Source organism: Rutidosis leptorrhynchoides, chromosome 3, assembly GCF_046630445.1.
Source record: "Rutidosis leptorrhynchoides isolate AG116_Rl617_1_P2 chromosome 3, CSIRO_AGI_Rlap_v1, whole genome shotgun sequence".
Lineage (NCBI taxonomy): Eukaryota > Viridiplantae > Streptophyta > Magnoliopsida > Asterales > Asteraceae > Rutidosis > Rutidosis leptorrhynchoides.
This window is the reverse complement of record NC_092335.1, coordinates 417,457,392-417,484,828: the sequence shown is the minus strand read 5'-3', so window position 1 is coordinate 417,484,828 and position 27,437 is coordinate 417,457,392. Positions and strand designations below refer to the sequence as shown.

The window sequence follows — 27,437 nt, the reverse complement described above, 5'->3', positions numbered from 1 at the left end:
CAACTCTCGGTAGTCGATACACAACCTGAATGTACCATCTTTCTTCTTGACAAACAAAACAGGAGCTCCCCACGGTGATGTGCTTGGTCGAATGAAACCAAGCTCTAAAAGTTCTTGTAATTGGCTTTGCAGTTATTTCATCTCGCTGGGTGCGAGTCTGTAAGGAGCACGAGCTATTGGTGCAGCTCCTGGTACAAGATCTATTTGAAATTCAACAGATCGATGTGGGGGTAATCCCGGTAATTCTTTTGGAAATACATCGGGAAATTCTTTTGCAATGGGAACATCATTGATGCTCTTTTCTTCAGTTTGTACTTTCTCGACGTGTGCTAGAACAGCATAGCAACCTTTTCTTATTAGTTTTTGTGCCTTCAAATTACTAATAAGATGTAGCTTCGTGTTGCCCTTTTCTCCGTACACCATTAAGGGTTTTCTTTTTTCTCGTATAATGCGAATTGCATTTTTGTAACAGACGATCTCTGCTTTCACTTCTTTCAACCAGTCCATACCGATTATCACATCAAAACTCCCTAACTCTACTGGTATCAAATCAATCTTAAATGTTTCGCTAACCAGTTTAATTTCTCGATTCCGACATATATTATCTGCTGAAATTAATTTACCATTTGCTAATTCGAGTAAAAATTTACTATCCAAAGGCGTCAATGGATAACTTAATTTAGCACAAAAATCTCTACTCATATAGCTTCTATCCGCACCCGAATCAAATAAAACGTAAGCAGATTTATTGTCAATAAGAAACGTACCCGTAACAAGCTCCGGGTCTTCCTGTGCCTCTGCCGCATTAATATTGAAAACTCTTCCGCGGCCTTGTCCATTCGTGTTCTCCTGGTTCGGGCAATTTCTAATAATGTGGCCCGGTTTTCCACATTTATAACAAACTACATTGGCATAACTTGCTCCGACACTACTTGCTCCGCCATTACTCGTTCCAACACCATTTGTTCCTTTTGTTCTATTAACCCCTGGTCCATAGACCTCACACTTCGCCGCGCTATGACCATTTCTTTTACACTTGTTGCAAAATTTGGTGCAGAACCCCGAGTGATACTTTTCACACCTTTGGCATAGCTGCTTCTGATTGTTGTTATTGTTGCGGTTATTATTGTTGTTGGGATGATTGTTGTAGTTGCTGTTGTTGTTGTTGTTGTTGTTGTTGTTGTTGTTGTTGTTGTTGTTGTTGTTGTTGTTGGGCCGTTTGTTGTAGTTGCGATTGATGTTGCGATTGTTGGGATAATTGTTGCGATTATTGTTGTAATTGCTGTTGTTGTTGTATTGGTGATTCTTATCACCGTTTTCCTCCCACTTTCTTTTGACTTGCTTCACATTGGCCTCTTCAGCAGTCTGTTCTTTAATTCTTTCTTCAATCTGGTTCACTAGTTTGTGAGCCATTCTACATGCCTGTTGTATAGAGGCGGGCTCGTGTGAACTTATATCTTCTTGGATTCTTTCCGGTAATCCTTTCACAAACGCGTCGATCTTCTCTTCCTCATCTTCGAATGCTCCCGGACACAATAGGCACAATTCTGTTAATCGTCTTTCGTACGTGGTAATATCAAATCCTTGGGTTCGTAACCCTCTAAGTTCTGTCTTGAGCTTATTGACCTCGGTTCTGGGATGGTACTTCTCGTTCATCAAGTGCTTGAATGCTGACCACGGTAGTGCGTACGCATCGTCTTGTCCCACTTGCTCTAGATAGGTATTCCACCATGTTAACGCAGAACCTGTGAAGGTATGCGTAGCGTACTTCAGTTTGTCCTCTTCAGTACACTTACTTATGGCGAACACCGATTCGACTTTCTCGGTCCACCGTTTCAATCCGATCGGTCCTTCGGTTCCATCAAATTCCAAAGGTTTGCAGGCAGTGAATTCTTTGTAGGTGCATCCTACACGATTTCCTGTACTGCTAGATCCAAGGTTATTGTTGGTATGTAGCGCAGCCTGTACTGCGGCTATGTTTGAAGCTAGAAAAGTACGGAATTCCTCTTCATTCATATTCACGGTGTGTCGAGTAGTCGGTGCCATTTCCTTCAAAATATTCAAATGGAACAAGTTAATCATACAGAATATTAAGAGTAGTTAATAGTATTTCGTAGCATAATATGAACTCATTTATAAAAGCTTTTTCTTCATATTAGCGTTTTATAAGTTTAAATTCGGGTAGTACCTACCCGTTAAGTTCATACTTAGTAGCTAATATACAATTCAACTACTACAATTCGATATGAAAAACTGATTATAATAATATTTCGCGTTCAAACTTTTATACAATATTTTACAACTTACAATACCGCTTATTTTACATAAAGCATGAAATATAGCACGCAATAACTTTGATACAAGATAGTTGTGAAGATAATTCTAGCTAGTACACAAGTCGTTCAGCAAAGGCAATAAAGACACGTAATTCATACGTCCAGAAACAAGTCATGCATTCTGGTTTTACTAGGATTACTTCCCATCCTTGGTCTTGTGGAACATACCCGTTATGGCCGTTGATAAGACAGCGTGTTGTAACGTCGTCAAAAGGACGAGGGTTACGTAATGTCCAACAGTCCCGTAACAATCTAAAAACCTCATTTCTTACCCCAATTACCGACTCCGTCACTTGTGGAAACGTTTTGTTTAATAGTTGTAGCCCGATGTTCTTGTTCTCACTTTGGTGAGAAGCGAACATTACTAATCCGTAAGCATAACATGCTTCTTTATGTTGCATGTTAGCCTCTTTTTCTAAATCACGAAGTCCAATATTCGGATATATTGAGTCAAAATAATTTCTTAACCCGTTGCGTAAAATAGCATTTGGGTTCCCCGCAATATATGCGTCAAAGTAAACACATCGTAACTTATGGGTTTCCCAATGTGATATCCCCCATCTTTCAAACGAAAGTCTCTTATAAACCAAGACATTCTTGGAACGTTCTTCGAATGTCTTACAAACTGATCTCTCCTTAAATAGTTGTGCCGAGGAATTCTGACCGACTCTAGACAAGATTTCATCAATCATGTCTCCGGGTAGGTCTCTTAAAATATTGGGTTGTCTATCCATTTTGTGTTTTTAAACTGTAAAATAGACAAGAGTTAGATTCATAAAAAAATACTTATTAATACAAGCAATTTTTACATATATCATAAAGCATAAGCACACTATATTACATATATTACACCACACGAATACAACTATCTTATTCCGACTCGCTCATTTCTTCTTCTTCGGTTTTAGTTCGTTTTGCCAAGTTTCTAGGGATATATGATGTTCCCCTAATACTAACTGTCGTTGTCCACATTGGTTTAGAAAAACCTGGTGGTTTAGAGGTTCCCGGGTCATTGTTACAACTTAAGGACTTCGGGGGTTGACGATACCTATAAAGTTCATCGGGGTTGGAATTAGATTTCCCTATTTTTATGCCCTTTCCCTTATTATTTTCTTTTGCCTTTTTAAATTCAGTTGGGGTAATTTCTATAACATCATCGGAATTCTCGTCGGAATCCGATTCATCGGAGAATTGGTAATCCTCCCAATATTTTGCTTCCTTGGCGGAAACACCATTGACCATAATTAACCTTGGTCGGTTGGTTGAGGATTTTCTTTTACTTAACCGTTTTATTATTTCCCCCACCGGTTCTATTTCTTCATCCGGTTCCGATTCTTCTTCCGGTTCCGATTCTTCTTCAGGTTCCGACTCTTCTTCCGGTTCCTCTTCGGGAACTTGTGAATCAGTCCACGAATCATTCCAATTTACATTTGACTCTTCATTATTATTAGGTGAGTCAATGGGACTTGTTCTAAAGGTAGACATCTATCACATAATGTCAAACACGTTAAGAGATTAATATATCACATAATATTCATATGTTAAAAATATATAGTTTCCAACAAAAATGTTAAGCAATCATTTTTAAAGAAAACACGGTCGAAGTCCAGACTCACTAATGCATCCTAACAAACTCGATAAGACACACTAATGCAAATTTTCTGGTTCTCTAAGACCAACGCTCGGATACCAACTGAAATGTCCCGTTCTTATTGATTAAAAACGTTCCATATTAATTGATTTCGTTGCGAGGTTTTGACCTCTATATGAGACATTTTTCAAAGACTGCATTCATTTTTAAAACAAACCATAACCTTTATTTCATAAATAAAGGTTTAAAAAACTTTAAGTAGATTATCAAATAATGATAATCTAAAATATCCTGTTTACACACAACCATTACATAATGGTTTACAATACAAATATGTTACATCGAAATCAGTTTCTTGAATGCAGTTTTTACACAATATCATACAAACATGGATTCCAAATCTTGTCCTTATTTTAGTATGCAACAGCGGAAGCTCTTAATATTCACCTGAGAATAAACATGCTTTAAACGTCAACAAAAATATTGGTGAGTTATAGGTTTAACCTATATATATCAAATCGTAACAATAGACCACAAGATTTCATATTTCAATACACATCCCATACATAGAGATAAAAATCATTCATATGGTGAACACCTGGTAACCGACATTAACAAGATGCATATATAAGAATATCCCCATCATTCCGGGACACCCTTCGGATATGATATAAATTTCGAAGTACTAAAGCATCCGGTACTTTGGATGGGGCTTGTTGGGCCCGATAGATCTATCTTTAGGATTCGCGTCAATTAGGGTGTCTGTTCCCTAATTCTTAGATTACCAGACTTAATATAAAGGGGCATATTCGATTTCGATAATTCAACCATAGAATGTAGTTTCACGTACTTGTGTCTATTTTGTAAATCATTTATAAAACCTGCATGTATTCTCATCCCAAAAATATTAGATTTTAAAAGTGGGACTATAACTCACTTTCACAGATTTTTACTTCGTCGGGAAGTAAGACTTGGCCACTGGTTGATTCACGAACCTATAACAATATATACATATATATCAAAGTATGTTCAAAATATATTTACAACACTTTTAATATATTTTGATGTTTTAAGTTTATTAAGTCAGCTGTCCTCGTTAGTAACCTACAACTAGTTGTCCACAATTAGATGTACAGAAATAAATCGATAAATATTATCTTGAATCAATCCACGACCCAGTGTATACGTATCTCAGTATTGATCACAACTCAAACTATATATATTTTGGAATCAACCTCAACCCTGTATAGCTAACTCCAACATTCACATATAGAGTGTCTATGGTTGTTCCGAAATATATATAGATGTGTCGACATGATAGGTCGAAACATTGTATACGTGTCTATGGTATCTCAAGATTACATAATATACAATACAAGTTGATTAAGTTATGGTTGGAATAGATTTGTTACCAATTTTCACGTAGCTAAAATGAGAAAAATTATCCAATCTTGTTTTACCCATAACTTCTTTATTTTAAATCCGTTTTGAGTGAATCCAATTGCTATGGTTTCATATTGAACTCTATTTTATGAATCTAAACAGAAAAAGTATAGGTTTATAGTCAGAAAAATAAGTTACAAGTCGTTTTTGTAAAGATAGTCATTTCCGTCGAAAGAACGACGTCTAGATGACCATTTTAGAAAACATACTTCCACTTTGAGTTTAACCATAATTTTTGGATATAGTTTCATGTTCATAATAAAAATCATCTTCTCAGAATAACAACTTTTAAATCAAAGTTTATCATAGTTTTTAATTAACTAACCCAAAACAGCCCGCGGTGTTACTACGACGGCGTAAATCCGGTTTTACGATGTTTTTTGTGTTTCCAGGTTTTAAATCATTAAGTTAGCATATCATATAGATATAGAACATGTGTTTAGTTGATTTTAAAAGTCAAGTTAGAAGGATTAACTTTCGTTTGCGAACAAGTTTAGAATTAACTAAACTATGTTCTAGTGATTACAAGTTTAAACCTTCGAATAAGATAGCTTTATATGTATGAATCGAATGATGTTATGAACATCATTACTACCTTAAGTTCCTTGGATAAACCTACTGGAAAAGAGAAAAATGGATCTAGCTTCAACGGATCCTTGGATGGCTCGAAGTTCTTGAAGCAGAATCATGACACGAAAACAAGTTCAAGTAAGATCATCACTTGAAATAAGATTGTTATAGTTATAGAAATTGAACCAAAGTTTGAATATGATTATTACCTTGTATTAGAATGATAACCTACTGTAAGAAACAAAGATTTCTTGAGGTTGGATGATCACCTTACAAGATTGGAAGTGAGCTAGCAAACTTGAAAGTATTCTTGATTTTATGTAACTAGAACTTGTAAAATATATGAAGAACACTTAGAACTTGAAGATAGAACTTGAGAGAGATCAATTAGATGAAGAAAATTGAAGAATGAAAGTGTTTGTAGGTGTTTTTGGTCGTTGGTGTATGGATTAGATATAAAGGATATGTAATTTTGTTTTCATGTAAATAAGTCATGAATGATTACTCATATTTTTGTAATTTTATGAGATATTTCATGCTAGTTGCCAAATGATGGTTCCCACATGTGTTAGGTGACTCACATGGGCTGCTAAGAGCTGATTATTGGAGTGTATATACCAATAGTACATACATCTAAAAGCTGTGTATTGTACGAGTACGAATACGGGTGCATACGAGTAGAATTGTTGATGAAACTGAACGAGGATGTAATTGTAAGCATTTTTGTTAAGTAGAAGTATTTTGATAAGTGTCTTGAAGTCTTTCAAAAGTGTATGAATACATATTAAAACACTACATGTATATACATTTTAACTGAGTCGTTAAGTCATCATTAGTCGTTACATGTAAATGTTGTTTTGAAACCTTTAGGTTAACGATCTTGTTGAATGTTGTTAACCCATTGTTTATTATAACAAATGAGATGTTAAATTATTATATTATCATGATATTATGATATATAATATATCTTAGTATGATGTATATACAGTTAAATGTCGTTACAACGATAATCGTTACGTATATGTCTCGTTTCGAAATCATTAAGTTAGTAGTCTTATTTTTACATATGTATTTCATTGTTAATACACTTAATAATATATTCACTTATCATTTAACATAATTAACCAAGTGTATCAATATCTTAATATGATTCATATGTACCTAGTAAGACGTTGTTATAACGATAATCGTTATATATATCGTTTTCGAGTTTCTTAAATTAATAGTCTCATTTTTATGTATATAACTCATTGTTAAAATACCTAATGAGATACATACTTATAATAAAAACATGTTAACTATATATATAACCATATATATGTCATTGTATAGTTTTTACAACTTTTAACGTTCGTGAATCACCGGTCAACTTGGGTGGTCAATTGTCTATATGAAACATATTTTAATTAATCAAGTCTTAACAAGTTTGATTGCTTAACATGTTGGAAACATTTAATCATGTAAATATCAATCTCAATTAATATATATAAACATGGAAAAGTTCGGGTCAGTACATAAATAATATTAAAAAATATTATTCGTGAAAAGTACGCGTCTCACAAAGACTAGTCGGGCATTGTAAAGTTAAATACGGTAACATGTAAATGCATAACAATACATTTATTTAGCACAAGTATTAATAATAAATATTAATAATTAAACGTTGAAAAAACACTGGGTCGTTACAGAAAGTAACAACAGTTCATTTGGAAGACGCTAAAGAAATATATATATATATATATATATATATATATATATATATATATATATATATATATATATATATATATATATATATATATATATATATATATATATATATATATATATATATATATATATATATATATATATATATATATATATATATATATATATATATATATTTATTTATTTATTTATTTATTTATTTATTTACTTATTTATTTTAATGGAAAATATTGAAATGAATTCAAGTAATTTACAACATAATTATATAGTAGTAAATTACAAAAAATAAGTTATTTTAAAGATGTGTTTATAAATTTAAATGTATAATATATTTTACTTACCAACACATTTTCGCGGGGTATCAATATATCGCAATCCCATGAAGCAACTTCTTTTTGCAAGAAATAAGGGTAATCCATTACATCCAACATACGATTTAATATGCAAGAATTTTCATCACCATCTTTGTTATATATTAGCATCTCGATATTAAGTTTATCAAATGCATAAAAAATGACACAATCTCCAGAATTCAATTTGAGATCCGTAACTAACTATGGACATCCTACACGTATGATCAACTTGTCATAAACCACTGATCTTTAAGCCTCGACCTTCCTTTGTATGCAGATATACATTTCTTTTTAAGTGTTTTATACTGAAACAATGTTAAAGTGTTGTTAATGAAAGTAATAAACACAATAAAATAGTATTATAATTTAATTTAATGTTAATGAAGTTAATAAAAAAAATATATGTAATATTGAAGAAACAATAAATTAGGCATTTAAGTTACTAATGAAGAAGGTATTAAAAAAATAGATGTAATATTGAAGAAATTTCACACCAATGCGTGATAATTAGGATCATCCACAAAAGTCATGAATGAAGGAATCTCCTGTAAGGAGTCATATCGAACAATTTACGCTGAATTTCAAGAATATTTGTCCAATTATGGTGATGTTTAAAAAATAATTTGGGATCATGTATCTTGAGTAAATCACCAACTCATAGTTTCCTTTATCAAAAGCAGTAAAGCACATTATACCAGATTCTCCAATTTTGAGATTATTAATGATCTTTGTCTAGTCTACACTTAGAAATAAGGTTCGATCATGTAGTTGAAAAGCTACTTCTGCATTATATGCATCTAGGGTGTGGATCCAAACGTTATGTGTACTTCAATTTTTGAAGTACGGTTGTTCAGTATTAGCATCTAAACATGAAAAAATTGTTATAATAACGAAAGATTCATGTAATAATAGTAAACCTACGCTGGATATGGCCAGTTCATCACAGCCAACACATGTGACATGTAAATTATATCTTCAAGTTTGTCTGTTGGCGGGGTGTGCGATGGCGCCAATGACGTAACCGAGGCATCGGTACCATGAACTTCCATAATACAGTTAGTATGTTAGCATATAAATTTTATAAATAATTAATAAACACAATTGATCTTTTAGATTATTTTCTCTTGTATTACAACATACATTATAGGACTCTATTTTTATCGATAAATTAGATGTTGTAAGACCATTTTATGTTTGAAAGATCATCTTAACAACATTCATACAATACCAAGTGATGATGTATGTTTGAAATTCATTAACGACTGGGATACCAGCGTCTATCATGACATGTGTTTAGTGCCAATCAGATCGGACTGTCAATTGCTCTGCATTAGAATAAAAAAATAAAAATAAGTGATGAAAACAAATGACATGTGACATAAACTAATAATAGTCATAACATATGTGTATCATTCTTACCATCATGCTTTTTTGTGTTGTCAAACTGTATTATCAATATGACACACACTCTATTTTCCTCTGAATTCAAATAATCAGAAAAGCCCGCATAAATTTACCCCACAGGGTGCAGGATAGGGAAACACCACTGACCATAACACAACATATAATATGAACTTTAATAATTAGCAATTATAAAAATAGAAAATTAGAAAATATTAAGAAAAATAAATCATGTAAATGAATTATTTACTCCAGATCTTTTAAGTCGATAACTCTATATTTAGACTGCAAGTCATCGCTGTCACCATATTGTTTCTCTTCACTGTAGTAGGTCACCATTCCAATTACGTCTACATAATGACAAGTGTAATGATCATGCATATTTTCACCATGGGGTTAATATGCTTGTTCAATACGTAAGAGAGGGGGGGGGGGAGGTGGTTAAGGATCTTAGAACAAGGCTCTCCGGTCTGGCTACCGTGAATAACCCTGGCCGACATGATGATGTCGGCGGGGTGACCAAGTGATTAAGTCCACCTTCGATGACTGGTCATCGATCAGAAGGCCCCAAATAAGGTTGTAGGTATCAGTTAACGAGAAACTAATCTGTTAACCTTGAGAAGATGCTAGATGATGCTGGTTACGTAAGACGTGTAGTAGATGATAGTTACGTAAAGTGATTGTGTCCTAGAATGATAGTTAGGGTTTGTATATATAGGCAAACCCTAATTCTAGAACCATCCGAGATAGTGGTAATCCTTTCCATAACAAACTCCCCCGAATCACGGATATAATTATGGAAAAGATATCGACTTGATGACCAAGTAACCGTCGTATCGGGAACAAAGGAATTCGATGTGAATCCACATACCGCATAACGCGTACAAGCACACACATACGCATGCTAGCGAGTGCCCGCATACGTATACACGGCGCATGCGGGTTGCGGTATCATTATGTCCCCCCAGTTTGATGTTATATGACGCAAGACATATGATATCAAACTATTAAGCGAAAAGAAAAAACAAGAAAACGGCTAGCATTTAATTTTCCGCGTGCGTTTCGAGGTCATTAAATGCCTGTCACTGTCGCAGAAGCCCATTCGGCTGACAAGACGTAAAGTGGCAGTTGTCAGGCGCGTGTCAGGCACGCGCTCCTAGTGAATCATACCCAACTGGCATCCACGCTCGTAAATAAAATGCTATCCGTTGAGTGCGTTACACGTGTACAGCCACGATTACACCATCCCACCCCATGACTCCCAATCTTCACTATAAATAGACCCAATTCACACACATTTCCATTTTTCTGCCTCAAGCTTCCTCGATACGCTGCCATTTTCAACTTCGATCAAAATCCAAACATTCCGGCCAACATTTAAAGGTTAGTACTCCTCCGATTACTCATAGAAAATGACTAAGGCTAACGAGACATATGTAGATAGTGTAGTTTCCATTATAGAGCAGAAGCACATAGATTCGTTAGTGAAACAATATCCACCACTAGCACAGTACAATCCGGTGCCACCCCTGCCTAATCAGCGTGCTCATGAACCACCGGAGAATAAGGTTGCCATTTACGAGCATGCGTTTAAGCATGGAAACTTTAGGGTTCCTCCCACCGATTTTTTCCTAGGCGTGTTAGATCATTTTAACGTAGGATTAGGGCAGTTACACCCTTACGCCATAGGGAAAATAGTTTTGTTTGAGATGTGGTGCGTTGCACTCAACAAGGTGCCCCTAGTTAAGGTATTCTGTCATCTATACCGATTAGCCAACCACCACAAATCGTGGTTTACCTTTTTTGCCCGTCAGAACTTCACCAAGACCCCAAAGTCGAATGCGGGTCAATGGAAAGAAACGTTCTTTTTCATTGACCAAACTGTCGTGGGTGTAAACTTCCCGCAAACGCTTATATGGTGCGAAAACGTGGGGAAGGATGTGAACAAGACCCCCGTCCTTGATGAGGATGAAAGGAAACTGTAAGCGGAGTGCGCGAAAACACAGCTTATTAATCGGTCATATGGGAATGTGATGCTGCTGCTAAGGAAGATATCCGCACACTGGCCATGGAAGGACGTGCTCCCAACCATAGTCGCACCGGATGGCAAGGGTAGGAATAGTGTAAACACGTACTAACATAACATTATTCTATATACTTATATGTTCTAACGCATGCGCGTATGTATGCAGAGATGAAGATGAAGAAAGTACTCACTGCGGAGGAGATTGCAGGCATCTCCTTCCGCAAGCAAGATGTGAACAAATAGCTGGAGCAGGAGAAGTCTGGCGAAAACGCGGAGCCAGCACTTGCCGCCTCCGGCGACAAGCGCAAGGCTGCCGAAGCCTCCGCAACCCGGCAAAAGAAGAAAAAGCTCACTCCCAAACAGAGGGAGGATATGCGGAACGATAACTTCATTCCCATCGAGCCACGTTCTGCGGATCTACCTCCTCCCACTACTGGTAAGCATCCCTTCCTTGCATAAACACCGCATACTTAATTTATGTACTAACGTGTTAGTAATACGCAGAGCATGTTGAGGAAACGCATCATACTCCTTCCCAAGGGAATCCGGAGCTTGAAGCTACCGCCACGTCAAGGGATAAGGCGATACATGTGGACTCGGATACAACGCCCACTCCTCCTCATGGCAGCTTCCGCCTTGCCAACCTCAATCAACTCACCCAATCCTCCGCCGAAAACGCCGTGGAGCAACCTGCTTTTCTGCAAAAAATATTCCCTGCAGAGTTCCGCGAGCAACTAGCCGCATTGCCCTTCAACCAAGTGCACAACGCCTTCATACAAAACGGCCTTGTGTTCTTCGGTATGTTTGCGGGCCGCTCCCCTAATATATACCAACTGGCCCTGCGCAAAGAAACAGAGCTAGGGTTGCTGCAAGCGGGGGTTGATCAGGTTAAGAAAGACAGGGATGCCGCGGAAGAGGCGCGCAAAGCGGTGGAGCTGACTGCGGCAGAAACAAAAACGGCGCTGATTGAGGAAAGAAAGAAAAATCGCGAGTTGGTTGGGGCTGTTGACCAGTCCAAGGGGGAGGCGGAGCGCCTGCGGATGGAGCTGGAAAAGGTTACTAGGGAGAAGGATGACGTGGTGACCGGCCGCGAGCTGGTAGAGGCAGACTTAGCAAAGCTTCGCACCGCCCTCCCTACCATTGCGCAGAAGGTGATGGATTCCGGGCCCGTATCCGACAAGTTCAACACCTACGTTGATGCGGTTAAAGACCACGAAATCAACAGGGCAGTACTGGAGGTAATCCAAGCTTGCGGTCTGACACCGCCGTACCCCGACATTGTACAAAAGAAGTTAAAGGAGGGTACGGCTGTGGCGTTAATGGAGGCGGAAGAAGCCATCACAGCCATCCCTATCCCCCTAATCAATGCGTTTGCTGCGGACCCGAACATGTCGATTGATGGGTTCCTCGAGGATGATTATTAGTGTTAGCTTGTAATAGTTTGCGCCGTAAGTCCTATGCTTAGGCAGGCAATCGCAAATACAATTTTTGGGCCTTAAGTCCCGTGTTGGGCAGACATTTGAAACAATTACCATATGTAATAACTTAATTTTATGTATATATCATCGTGTTATGCATGCGTAGTGTATTAGTTTGTTTATATATCGCGAATCAAAACAAAGGATGAACCGCATGCCCATGCTCATAGTTAACCAAAACTTATGCGCATACGCATGTACTGCGTAAAATAAACCAATGCTTTTAGCAACTTTACCTGTTTAACAGTTTAGACTCAAAAATTACCGCGTTATTGCTTTGTCATGTGATAGAGGTGCACTTTAGCTGTATGGTAAGCAACGCAACTAAAAACAAACCAATGCTTTTACACTTAAGAGTTCCTCAAGCAAACCAATGCGAGAGTAATTACGCACAAGCAAACCAATGCTTGTATTTTTAAGTCGACTTGGCAGCCATCTAGTCTGTGTGGCGCTTGGATAGGGGAAAACCAATTCCCTTCGCCTGCCGTTAATGTCTAGCCTTGTAACCAAACAGGCTTCTGCCGCACGAGGGCTAGAGGACACCCCTTAAGTAGGCAGGAACCGCATACAAAAAGGAAAACAATAAACAACAAAAGTATGCGCGAGTAAATATTTAATTGGCATTAATCATGATTACATCCGCGACACATCCAAACGGACGGAAAATACATAGAAAAAATAATGTGCTAAAACAAATTGGAGTGATCAGGTCCATCCAGCTACATATAACATTTTTTTAATAACGTCGCGTGCCAAGTGCGTTTCACAGGTTTTCCATCTAATGTCTCGAGATGGTATGCCCCGGTGTTGCTTGCATTCGCTACCCTGTATGGACCTTCCTAACGGGGGCCCCAGTTTCCCAGTATCCTCCGCATGACTTGCATCGTTCTGACGCCAAACTAAGTCCCCGCACTTATAAGAGCGCGAACGCACACGCTGATTGTAGTATTTCGCAATTTTCTGCTTATTATTGGCTTCGTTTATCGCCGCAGAGAGTCTGCGTTCTTCCAGCAAGTTAAGATTTTCCCGCAAAGCTTCTGAGTTATTTTGCTCGTTGAAATTCTGTATGCGGAACGTTGGTACCCCAATCTCTGCGGGCACAACAGCTTCTGACCCATAGACCAAACTGAACGGAGTCTCACCAGTGCTTGCTTTGGGTGTTGTTCTATGTGCCCATAAAACCTTCGGTAGTTCATCCACCCAACCAACGCGACCATGACCCAACCTAGCTTTCATTCCAGCCACTATATCCCGGTTGGTGACTTCGCACTGGCCATTCGCTTGTGGGTGCGCAACTGATGTAAAAGTTTACTTAATATTAAGCTCCGCGCACTAGCTGCGAAAAGGATCTCCCGCAAACTGCGTACCGTTATCATTAACAATTTCGTTTGGTATGCCGAATCGATAAACGATGTCTTCTCATACAAAATTTCGCACCCTTTTTTCTAAAATTGTTGCCAGCGGTCTTGCTTCAACCCATTTCGTGAAATAGTCAATTGCAACAATCAAGAATTTGATATTTCCTGCGTGTGCAGAGCATGCGTAAGATTTTGATGCAAACAGCATATGATATAAAATGAATGATAAAATTACCTCGGCCTTTTGGAAATGGTCCGACTATGTCAATTGCCCATTTGCAGAATGGTCATGGTGATGAGACTGGGATCATTGGATGCGCAGGTGCTCTGCTGATAGGCGCTTGTATTTGGCACGATTCACATTGCTTAACTATGTGTGCGGTATCTGCGTACATGGTGGGCCAATAATAACCTAGTCGCATAATTTTTGACACAATGGACATGTGCCCCGAATGAAGAGCGCATGCGCCCTCATGCACCTCGCGTACAACTTCCTCTGCCTCTTTCGGACCAATGCACCTTAAGTGCCCCAAATAATTCTTTCGATATAGGACGCCACCCTCAAGGGCATACAGTGGTGCCTTAATGCGGACTTTCTTTGCCTCAACGGAATCCGCAGGCTAAGTGCCATCCCGCAATAAAAAGCGATGATGGGTGTCATCCACGTTGAGCTGGATTCCTCAACAGGTGCCACTAAAGGCATCATAATAATGGATTTCGCATGTAGTTCTTCTATAAGAACTTTCTTCCCCAGATGATCAAAAGCCAAAGCAGCCAATTTGCTAAGCGCATCCGCTTTCTTATTTTGCCCCCGCATTACGTGGGAGATTTGAAAAGCTTCAAACTGGTCAGCGAGGTTATGAACAAGCAATAAATATTACTGCATGGCAATGTCATGCACTTCAAAGTCCCCGCTGACTTGACTACATACCAGCTTTGAATCCACATAAGCGTGCATAATTTTAACATTCAATTTATGCGCAATGCGCATACCTGCTATCAGAGCCTCATATTCTGCTTCGTTGTTCGTAATAGCAAAATTAAACCGTAGCGCATATGTATGCTCTTCGCCATCTGGACCAGTTAAAATTACACCCGCACCCGCGCCAACTGCGCTGCAGGCACCATCGGTGTATAACTCCCATGGTGACAAAGTTGGTGCAGGCGTATCCCGATGTTCTGCTGATGCCTCGACATCCGCAGGTAACTCTGCTAGGTAATCCGCAAGTATTTGACCCTTAACCGCGCTTCGCGAAGAAAATTTTATTTCATGCTCTCCTAACTCAACAGCCCATTTAGCCATTCGGCCAAAGATTTCAGGTTTATACAGCACCTGAAACATAAGATGATTGCGTTAGTCAATGCGGTATTCCCGGTCATTGCCGCAAATTAGGTATTTACCAACCTGCTTGATTGGCTGATCAGTTAGAACCACAACTGGGTGTGCTTAAAAATATCAGCGCAAACGCCGCGCCGTATGGACTAGCGCATATACTAGCTTTTCTATTGGTGCATAGTTTACTTCGCTTGCTGTCAGCGTCTTGCTTACGAAGTAGACCGGCATTTGCGTCTAAGAAAACCTCAGTATTAATTGCATACGAAATAAATAATTCATAAGCAAAAGGAAATGGATTACCTTTCCGCGATCTGCGATAAGAACCGAGCTGATAGCTTCTTTTTATGCCGCAAGGTAAAGCGTAAGCGTTTCCCCTGATACTGGCGCGGTGAGTGTTGGTAATTCTGCGAGCACCTTTTTCATCTCCTGAAAGGCTGATTCTGCTTCCTGAATCCATACGAAGTCTTTTTTCTTTAAACGATTCTTCAAAGTATTGAAGAATGGCAACTGTCGCTCTGCGGCTTTCGACAAAAACCGCGTGATTGCCGCAAGCTTCCCAGTTAGACTCTGCACGTCTTTCTTTGTCTTCGGAGATGGCAAATTATCAATGGCTTCAATCTTATTGATTAAAAAACGTTCCATATTAATTGATTTCGTTGCGAGGTTTTGACCTCTATATGAGACGTTTTTCAAAGAGTGCATTCATTTTAAAATAAACCATAACCTTTATTTCATCAATAAAGGTTTAAAAAGCTTTACGTAGATTATCAAATAATGATAATCTAAAATATCCTGTTTACACACGACCATTACATAATGGTTTACAATACAAATATGTTACAACAAAATAAGTTTCTTGAATGCAGTTTTTACACAATATCATACAAGCATGGACTCTAAATCTCGTCCTTATTTAAGTATGCGACAGCGAAAGCTCTTAATAATCACCTGAGAATAAACATGCTTAAAACGTCAACAAAAATGTTGGTGAGTTATAGGTTTAACCTATATATATATATATATATATATATATCAAATCATAATAATAGACCACAAGATTTCGTATTTCAACACACATCCCATACATAGAGATAAAAATCATTCATATGGTGAACACCTGGTAACCGACATTAACAAGATGCATATATAAGAATATCCCCATCATTCCGGGACACCCTTCGGATATGATATAAATTTCGAAGTACTAAAGCATTCGGTACTTTGGATGGGGTTTGTTAGGCCCAATAGATCTATCTTTAGGATTCGCGTCAATTAGGGTGTCTGTTCCCTAATTCTTAGATTACCAGACTTAATAAAAAGGGGCATATTCGATTTCGATAATTCAACCATAAAATGTAGTTTCACGTACTTGTGTCTATTTTGTAAATCATTTATAAAACCTGCATGTATTCTCATCCCAAAAATATTAGATTTTAAAAGTGGGACTATAACTCACTTTCACAGATTTTTACTTCGTCGGGAAGTAAGACTTGGCCAATGGTTGATTCACGAACCTATAACAATATATACATATATATCAAAGTATGTTCAAAATATATTTACAACACTTTTAATATATTTTGATGTTTTAAGTTTATTAAGTCAGCTGTCCTCGTTAGTAACCTACAACTAGTTGTCCACAGTTAGATGTACAGAAATAAATCGATAAAAATTATCTTGAATCAATCCACGACCCAGTGTATACGTATCTCAGTATTGATCACAACTCAAACTATATATATTTTGGAATCAACCTCAACCCTGTATAGCTAACTCCAACATTCACATATAGAGTGTCTATGGTTGTTCCAAAATATATATATAGATGTGTCGACATGATAGGTCGAAACATTGTATACGTGTCTATGGTATCTCAAGATTATATAATATACAATACAAGTTGATTAAGTTATGGTTGGAATAGATTTGTTACCAATTTTCACGTAGCTAAAATGAGAAAAATTATCCAATCTTGTTTTACCCATAACTTCTTCATTTTAAATTCGTTTTAAGTGAACCAAATTGCTATGGTTTCATATTGAACTCTATTTTATGAATCTAAACAGAAAAAGTATAGTTTTATAGTCAGAAAAATAAGTTACAAGTCGTTTTTGTAAAGGTAGTCATTTCAGTCGAAAGAACGACGTCTAGATGACCATTTTAGAAAACATACTTCCACTTTGAGTTTAACCATAATTTTTGGATATAGTTTCATGTTCATAATAAAAATCATTTTCTCAGAATAACAACTTTTAAATCAAAGTTTATCATAGTTTTTAATTAACTAACCCAAAACAGCCCGCGGTGTTACTACGACGGCGTAAATCCGGTTTTACGGTGTTTTTCGTGTTTCCAGGTTTTAAATCATTAAGTTAGCATATCATATAGATATAGAACATGTGTTTAGTTGATTTTAAAAGTCAAGTTAGAAGGATTAACTTTTGTTTGCGAACAAGTTTAGAATTAACTAAACTATGTTCTAGTGATTACAAGTTTAAACCTTCGAATAAGATAGCTTTATATGTGTGAATCGAATGATGTTATGAACATCATTACTACCTTAAGTTCCTTGGATAAACCTACTGGAAAAGAGAAAAATGGATCTAGCTTCAACGGATCCTTGGATGGCTCGAAGTTCTTGAAGCAGAATCATGACACGAAAACAAGTTCAAGTAAGATCATCACTTGAAATAAGATTGTTATAGTTATAGAAATTAAACCAAAGTTTGAATATGATTATTACCTTGTATTAGAATGATAACCTACTGTAAGAAACAAAGATTTCTTGAGGTTGGATGATCACCTTACAAGATTGGAAGTGAGCTAGCAAACTTGAAAGTATTCTTGATTTTATGAAACTAGAACTTTTGGAATTTATGAAGAACACTTAGAACTTGAAGATAGAACTTGAGAGAGATCAATTAGATGAAGAAAATTGAAGAATGAAAGTGTTTGTAGGTGTTTTGGGTCGTTGGTGTATGGATTAGATATAAAGGATATGTAATTTTATTTTCATGTAAATAAGTCATGAATGATTACTCATATTTTTGTAATTTTATGAGATATTTCATGCTAGTTGCCAAATGATGGTTCCCACATATGTTAGGTGACTCACATGGGCTGCTAAGAGCTGATCATTGGAGTGTATATACCAATAGTACATACATCTAAAAGCTGTGTATTGTACGAGTACGAATACGGGTGCATACGAGTAGAATTGTTGATGAAACTGAACGAGGATGTAATTGTAAGAATTTTTGTTAAGTAGAAGTATTTTGATAAGTGTATTGAAGTCTTTCAAAAGTGTATAAATACATATTAAAACACTACATGTATATACATTTTAACTGAGTCGTTAAGTCATCGTTAGTCGTTACATGTAAGTGTTGTTTTGAAACCTTTAGGTTAACGATCTTGTTAAATGTTGTTAACCCAATGTTTATAATATCAAATGAGATTTTAAATTATTATATTATCATGATATTATCATGTATGAAAATCTCTTAATATGATATATATACATTAAATGTCTTTACAATGATAATCGTTACATATATGTCTCGTTTAAAAATCATTAAGTTAGTAGTCTTGTTTTTACATATGTAGTTCGTTGTTAATATACTTAATGATATGTTTACTTATCATAGTATCATGTTAAATATATATATATCCATATATATGTCATCATATAGTTTTTACAAGTTTTAACGTTCGTGAATCACCGGTCAACTTGGGTGGTCAATTGTCTATATGAAACATATTTCAATTAATCAAGTCTTAACAAGTTTGATTGCTTAACATGTTGGAAACATTTAATCATGTAAATATCAATCTCAATTAATATATATAAACATGGAAAAGTTCGGGTCACTACAGTACCTACCCGTTAAATAAATTTCGTCCCGAAATTTTAAGTTGTTGAAGGTGTTGACGAATCTTCTGGAAATAGATGCGGGTATTTCTTCTTCATCTGATCTTCACGCTCCCAGGTGAACTCGGGTCCTCTACGAGCATTTCATCGAACCTTAACAATTGGTATCTTGTTTTTCTTAAGTCGTTTAACCTCACGATCCATTATTTCGACGGGTTCTTCGATGAATTGAAGTTTTTCGTTGATTTGGATTTCATCTAATGGAATAGTGAGATCTTCTTTAGAAAAACATTTCTTTAAATTCGAGACGTGGAAAGTGTTATGTACAGCCGCGAGTTGTTGAGGTAACTCAAGTCGGTAAGCTACTGGTCCGACACGATCAATAATCTTGAATGGTCCAATATAACTTGGATTTAATTTCCCTCGTTTACCAAATCGAACAACGCCTTTCCAAGGTGCAACTTTAAGCATGACCATCTCTCCAATTTCAAATTCTATATCTTTTCTTTTAATGTCAGCGTAGCTCTTTTGTCGACTTTGGGCGGTTTTCAACCGTTGTTGAATTTGGATGATCTTCTCGGTAGTTTCTTGTATAATCTCCGGACCCGTAATCTGTCTATCCCCCACTTCACTTCAACAAATCAGAGACCTGCACTTTCTACCATAAAGTGCTTCAAACGGCGCCATCTCAATGCTTGAATGGTAGCTGTTGTTGTAGGAAAATTCTGCTAATGGTAGATGTCGATCCCAACTGTTTCCGAAATCAATAACACATGCTCGTAGCATGTCTTCAAGCGTTTGTATCGTCCTTTCGCTCTGCCCATCAGTTTGTGGATGATAGGCAGTACTTATGTCTAGACGAGTTCCTAATGCTTGCTGTAATGTCTGCCAGAATCTTGAAATAAATCTGCCATCCCTATCAGAGATAATAGAGATTGGTATTCCATGTCTGGAGACGACTTCCTTCAAATACAGTCGTGCTAACTTCTCCATCTTGTCATCTTCTCTTATAGGCAGGAAGTGTGCTGACTTGGTGAGACGATCAACTATTACCCAAATAGTATCATAACCACTTGCAGTCCTTGGCAATTTAGTGATGAAATCCATGGTAATGTTTTCCCATTTCCATTCCGGGATTTCGGGTTGTTGAAGTAGACCTGATGGTTTCTGATGCTCAGCTTTGACCTTAGAACACGTCAAACATTCTCCTACGTATTTAGCAACATCGGCTTTCATACCCGGCCACCAAAAATGTTTCTTGAGATCCTTGTACATCTTCCCCGTTCTAGGATATATTGAGTATCTGGTTTTATGAGCTTCTCTAAGTACCATTTCTCTCATATCTCCAAATTTTGGTACCCAAATCCTTTCAGCCCTATACCGGGTTCCGTCTTCCCAAATATTAAGATGCTTCTCCGATCTTTTGGGTATTTCATCCTTTAAATTTCCCTCTTTTAAAACTCCTTGTTGCGCTTCCTTTATTTGAGTAGTAAGGTTATTATGAATCATTATATTCATAGATTTTACTCGAATGGGTTCTCTGTCCTTCCTGCTCAAGGCATCGGCTACCACATTTGCCTTCCCCGGGTGGTAACGAATCTCAAAGTCGTAATCATTCAATAATTCAATCCACCTACGCTGCCTCATATTCAGTTGTTTCTGATTAAATATATGCTGAAGACTTTTGTGGTCGGTATATATAATACTTTTGACCCCATATAAGTAGTGTCTCCAAGTCTTTAATGCAAAAACAACCGCTCCTAATTCCAAATCATGCGTCGTATAATTTTGTTCGTGAATCTTCAATTGTCTAGACGCATAAGCAATCACCTTCGTTCGTTGCATTAATACACAACCGAGACCTTGCTTTGATGCGTCACAATAAATCACAAAATCATCATTCCCTTCAGGCAATGACAATATAGGTGCCGTAGTTAGCTTTTTCTTCAATAACTGAAATGCTTTCTCTTGTTCATCATTCCATTCAAATTTCTTCCCTTTATGCGTTAATGCAGTCAAGGGTTTTTCTATTCTGGAAAAGTCTTGGATGAACCTTCTGTAGTAACCAGCTAGTCCTAAAAACTGGCGTATGTGTTTCGGAGTTTTCGGGGTTTCCCACTTTTCAACAGTTTCTATCTTTGCCGGATCCACCTTAATACCTTCTTTGTTCACTATGTGACCGAGGAATTGAACTTCTTCCAACCAAAATGCACACTTTGAAAACTTAGCGTACAATTCTTCATTCCTCAATACTTCTAACACCTTTCTCAAATGTTCACCGTGTTCTTGGTCATTCTTTGAGTAAATAAGTATGTCATCAATGAAAACAATGACAAACTTGTCAAGGTATGGTCCACACACTCGGTTCATAAGGTCCATGAACACAGCTGGTGCATTAGTTAAACCAAACGGCATGACCATAAACTCGTAATGACCGTAACGTGTTCTGAAAGCAGTCTTTGGAATATCATCTTCTTTCACCCGCATTTGATGATACCCGGAACGTAAGTCAATCTTTGAATAAACAGACGAGCCTTGTAGTTGATCAAATAAGTCGTCGATTCTCGGTAGTGGGTAGCGGTTCTTGATGGTAAGTTTGTTCAACTCTCGGTAGTCGATACACAACCTGAATGTACCATCTTTCTTCTTGACAAACAAAACAGGAGCTCCCCACGGTGATGTGCTTGGTCGAATGAAACCACGCTCTAAAAGTTCTTGTAATTGGCTTTGCAGTTCTTTCATCTCGCTGGGTGCGAGTCTGTAAGGAGCACGAGCTATTGGTGCAGCTCCTGGTACAAGATCTATTTGAAATTCAACGGATCGATGTGGGGGTAATCCCGGTAATTCTTTCGGAAATACATCGGGAAATTCTTTTGCGACGGGAACATCATTGATGCTCTTTTCTTCAGTTTGTACTTTCTCGACGTGTGCTAGAACAGCATAGCAACCTTTTATTATTAGTTTTTGTGCCTTCAAATTACTAATAAGATGTAGCTTCGTGTTGCCCTTTTCTCCGTACACCATTAAGGGTTTTCCTTTTTCTCGTATAATGCGAATTGCATTTTTGTAACAAACGATCTATGCTTTCACTTCTTTCAACCAGTCCATACCGATTATCACATCAAAACTCCCTAACTCTACTGGTATCAAATCAATCTTAAATGTTTCGCTAACCAGTTTAATTTCTCGATTCCGACATATATTATCTGCTAAAATTAATTTACCATTTGCTAATTCGAGTAAAAATTTACTATCCAAAGGCGTCAATGGACAACTTAATTTAGCACAAAAATCTCTACTCATATAGCTTCTATCCGCACCCGAATCAAATAAAACGTAAGCAGGTTTATTGTCAATAAGAAACGTACCCGTAACAAGCTCCGGGTCTTCCTGTGCCTCTGCCGCATTAATATTGAAAACTCTTCCGCGGCCTTGTCCATTCGTGTTCTCCTGGTTCGGGCAATTTCTAATAATATTTATAACAAACTACATTGGCATAACTTGCTCCGACACTACTTGCTCCGCCATTACTCGTTCCGACACCATTTGTTCCTTTCGTTCTATTAACCCCTGGTCCGTAGACCTCACACTTCGCCGCGCTATGACCATTTCTTTTACACTTGTTGCAAAATTTGGTGCAGAACCCCGAGTGATACTTTTCACACCTTTGGCATAGCTGCTTCTGATTGTTGTTGTTGTTGCGGTTATTATTGTTGTTGGGATGATTGTTGTAGTTGCTGCTGCTGTTGTTGTTGTTGTTGTTGTTGTTGTTGTTGTTGGGTCGTTTGTTGTAGTTGCGATTGATGTTGCGATTGCTGGGATAATTGTTGCGATTATTGTTGTAATTGCTGTTGTTGTTGTATTGGTGATTCTTATCACCGTTTTCCTCCCACTTTCTTTTGACTTGCTTCACATTGGTCTCTTCAGCAGTCTGTTCTTTAATTCTTTCTTCAATCTGGTTCACTAGTTTGTGAGCCATTCTACATGCCTGTTGTATGGAGGCGGGCTCGTGTGAACTTATATCTTCTTGGATTCTTTCCGGTAATCCTTTCACAAACGCGTCGATCTTCTCTTCCTCATCTTCGAATGCTCCCGGACACAATAGGCACAATTCTGTGAATCGTCTTTCGTACGTGGTAACATCAAATCCTTGGGTTCGTAACCCTCTAAGTTCTGTCTTGAGCTTATTGACCTAGGTTCTGGGACGGTACTTCTCGTTCATCAAGTGCTTGAATGCTGACCACGGTAGTGCGTAAGCATCATCTTGTCCCACTTGCTCTAGATAGGTATTCCACCATGTTAACGCAGAACCTGTGAAGGTATGCGTAGCGTACTTCACTTTGTCCTCTTCAGTACACTTACTTATGGAAAACACCGATTCGACCTTCTCGGTCCACCGTTTCAATCCGATCGGTCCTTCGGTTCCATCAAATTCCAAAGGTTTGCAGGCAGTGAATTCTTTGTAGGTGCATCCTACACGATTTCCTGTACTGCTAGATCCAAGGTTATTGTTGGTATGTAGCGCAGCCTGTACTGCGGCTATGTTTGAAGCTAGAAAAGTACGGAATTCCTCTTCATTCATATTCACGGTGTGTCGAGTAGTCGGTGCCATTTCCTTCAAAATAGTCAAATGGAACAAGTTAATCATACAGAATATTAAGAGTAGTTAATAGTATTTCGTAGCATAATATGAACTCATTTATAAAAGCTTTTTCTTCATATTAGCGTTTTATAAGTTTAAATTCGGGTAGTACCTACCCGTTAAGTTCATACTTAGTAGCTAATATACAATTCAACTACTACAATTCTATATGAAAAACTGATTATAATAATATTTTGCGTTCAAACTTTTACACAATATTTTACAAACTTACAATACCGCTTATTTTACATATAGCATGAAATATAGCACACAATAAATTTGATACAAGATGGTTGTGAAGATAATTCTAGCTAGTACACAAGTCGTTCAGCAAAGGCAATAAAGACACGTAATTCATACGTCCAGAAACAAGTCATGCATTCTGGTTTTACTAGGATTACTTCCCATCCTTGGTCTTGTGGAACATAACCGTTATGGCCGTTGATAAGACAGCGTGTTGTAACGTCGTCAAAGGGACGAGGGTTACGTAATGTCCAACAGTCCCGTAACAATCTAAAAACCTCATTTCTTACCCCAATTACAGACTCCGTCACTTGTGGGAACGTTTTGTTTAATAGTTGTAGCCCGATGTTCTTGTTCTCACTTTGGTGAGAAGCGAACATTACTAATCCGTAAGCATAACATGCTTCTTTATGTTGCATGTTAGCCGCTTTTTCTAAATCACGAAGTCCAATATTCGGATATATTGAGTCAAAATAATTTCTTAACCCATTGCGTAAAATAGCATTTGGGTTCCCCGCAATATATGCGTCAAAGTAAACACATCGTAACTTATGGATTTCCCAATGTGATATCCCCCATCTTTCGAACGAAAGCCTTTTATAAACCAAGGCATTCTTAGAACGTTCTTCGAATGTCTTACAAACTGATCTCGCCTTAAATAGTTGTGCCGAAGAATTCTGACCGACTCTAGACAAGATTTCATCAATCATGTCTCCTGGTAGGTCTCTTAAAATATTGGGTTGTCTATCCATTTTGTGTTTTTATACTGTAAAATAGACAAGAGTTAGATTCATAAAAAAAATACTTATTAATACAAGCAATTTTTACATATATCATAAAGCATAAACACACTATATTACATATATTACACCACACGAATACAATATCTTATTCCGACTCGCTCGTTTCTTCTTCTTCGGTTTTGGTTCGTTTTGCCAAGTTTCTAGGGATATATGATGTTCCCCTAATACGAGCCATCGTTTTCCACATTGGTTTAGAAAAACCTGGTGGTTTAGAGGTTCCCGGGTCATTGTTACAACTTAAGGACTTCGGGGGTTGACGATACATATAAAGTTCATCGGGGTTGGAATTAGATTTCTCTATTTTTATGCCCTTTCCCTTATTATTTTCTTTTGCCTTTTTAAATTCAGTTGGAGTAATTTCTATAACATCATCGGAATTCTCGTCAGAATCCGATTCATCGGAGAATTGGTAATCCTCCCAATATTTTGCTTCCTTAGCGGAAACACCATTGACCATAATTAACCTCGGTCGGTTGGTTGAGGATTTTCTTTTACTTAACCGTTTTATTATTTCCCCCACCGGTTCTATTTCTTCATCCGGTTCCGATTCTTCTTCCGGTTCCGATTCTTCTTCTGGTTCCGACTCTTCTTCCGGTTCCTCTTCGGGAACTTGTGAATCAGTCCACGAATCATTACAATTTACATTTGACTCTTCATTATTATTAGGTGAGTCAATGGGACTTGTTCTAGAGGTAGACATCTATCACATAATATCAAACGCGTTAAGAGATTAATATATCACATAATATTCACATGTTAAAAATATATAGTTTCCAACAAAATTCGTTAAGCAATCATTTTTCAAGTAAACACGGTCGAAGTCCAAACTCACTAATGCATCCTAACAAACTCGATAAGACACACTAATGCAAAATTCTGGTTCTCTAAGACCAACGCTCGGATACCAACTGAAATGTCCCGTTCTTATTGATTAAAAACGTTCCATATTAATTGATTTCGTTGCGAGGTTTTGACCTCTATATGAGACGTTTTTCAAAGACTGCATTCATTTTAAAACAAACCATAACCTTTATTTCATCAATAAAGGTTTAAAAAGCTTTACGTAGATTATCAAATAATGATAATCTAAAATATCCTGTTTACACACGACCATTACATAATGGTTTACAATACAAATATGTTACAACAAAATAAGTTTCTTGAATGCAGTTTTTACACAATATCATACAAGCATGGACTCTAAATCTCGTCCTTATTTAAGTATGCGACAGCGAAAGCTCTTAATAATCACCTGAGAATAAACATGCTTAAAACGTCAACAAAAATGTTGGTGAGTTATAGGTTTAACCTATATATATATATCAAATCATAATAATAGACCACAAGATTTCGTATTTCAACACACATCCCATACATAGAGATAAAAATCATTCATATGGTGAACACCTGGTAACCGACATTAACACGATGCATATATAAGAATATCCCCATCATTCCGGGACACCCTTCGGATATGATATAAATTTCGAAGTACTAAAGCATTCGGTACTTTGGATGGGGTTTGTTAGGCCCAATAGATCTATCTTTAGGATTCGCGTCAATTAGGGTGTCTGTTCCCTAATTCTTAGATTACCAGACTTAATAAAAAGGGCCATATTCGATTTTGATAATTCAACCATAGAATGTAGTTTCACGTACTTGTGTCTATTTTGTAAATCATTTATAAAACCTGCATGTATTCTCATCCCAAAAATATTAGATTTTAAAAGTGGGACTATAACTCACTTTCACAGATTTTTACTTCGTCGGGAAGTAAGACTTGGCCACTGGTTGATTCACGAACCTATAACAATATATACATATATATCAAAGTATGTTCAAAATATATTTACAACACTTTTAATATATTTTGATGTTTTAAGTTTATTAAGTCAGCTGTCCTCGTTAGTAACCTACAACTAGTTGTCCACATTTAGATGTACAGAAATAAATCGATAAAAATTATCTTGAATCAATTCACGACCCAGTGTATACGTATCTCAGTATTGATCACAACTCAAACTATATATATTTTGGAATCAACCTCAACCCTGTATAGCTAACTCCAACATTCACATATAGAGTGTCTATGGTTGTTCCGAAATATATATAGATGTGTCGACATGATAGGTCGAAACATTGTATACGTGTCTATGGTATCTCAAGATTACATAATATACAATACAAGTTGATTAAGTTATGGCTGGAATAGATTTGTTACCAATTTTCACGTAGCTAAAATGAGAAAAATTATCCAATCTTGTTTTACCCATAAC

At 37.1% G+C, this 27,437-nt stretch overlaps 1 long non-coding RNA gene across 2 annotated transcripts in view; it reads right to left on the bottom strand.

Annotated features, from left to right (window-relative positions):
- The window catches only part of LOC139898594 (uncharacterized), a 158,468-nt gene that overhangs the window by 124,445 nt on the left and 6,586 nt on the right, over positions 1-27,437 (bottom strand). The window contains exon 3 of one of the 2 annotated variants that reach the window (XR_011777067.1): positions 9,171-9,328. The exons of the other annotated variant lie outside the window; for it this stretch is intronic. This is a non-coding gene — a long non-coding RNA (uncharacterized lncRNA). Of the gene's footprint in view, positions 1-9,170; positions 9,329-27,437 lie in introns of those variants that run through there. 2 annotated transcript variants of the gene reach the window in all.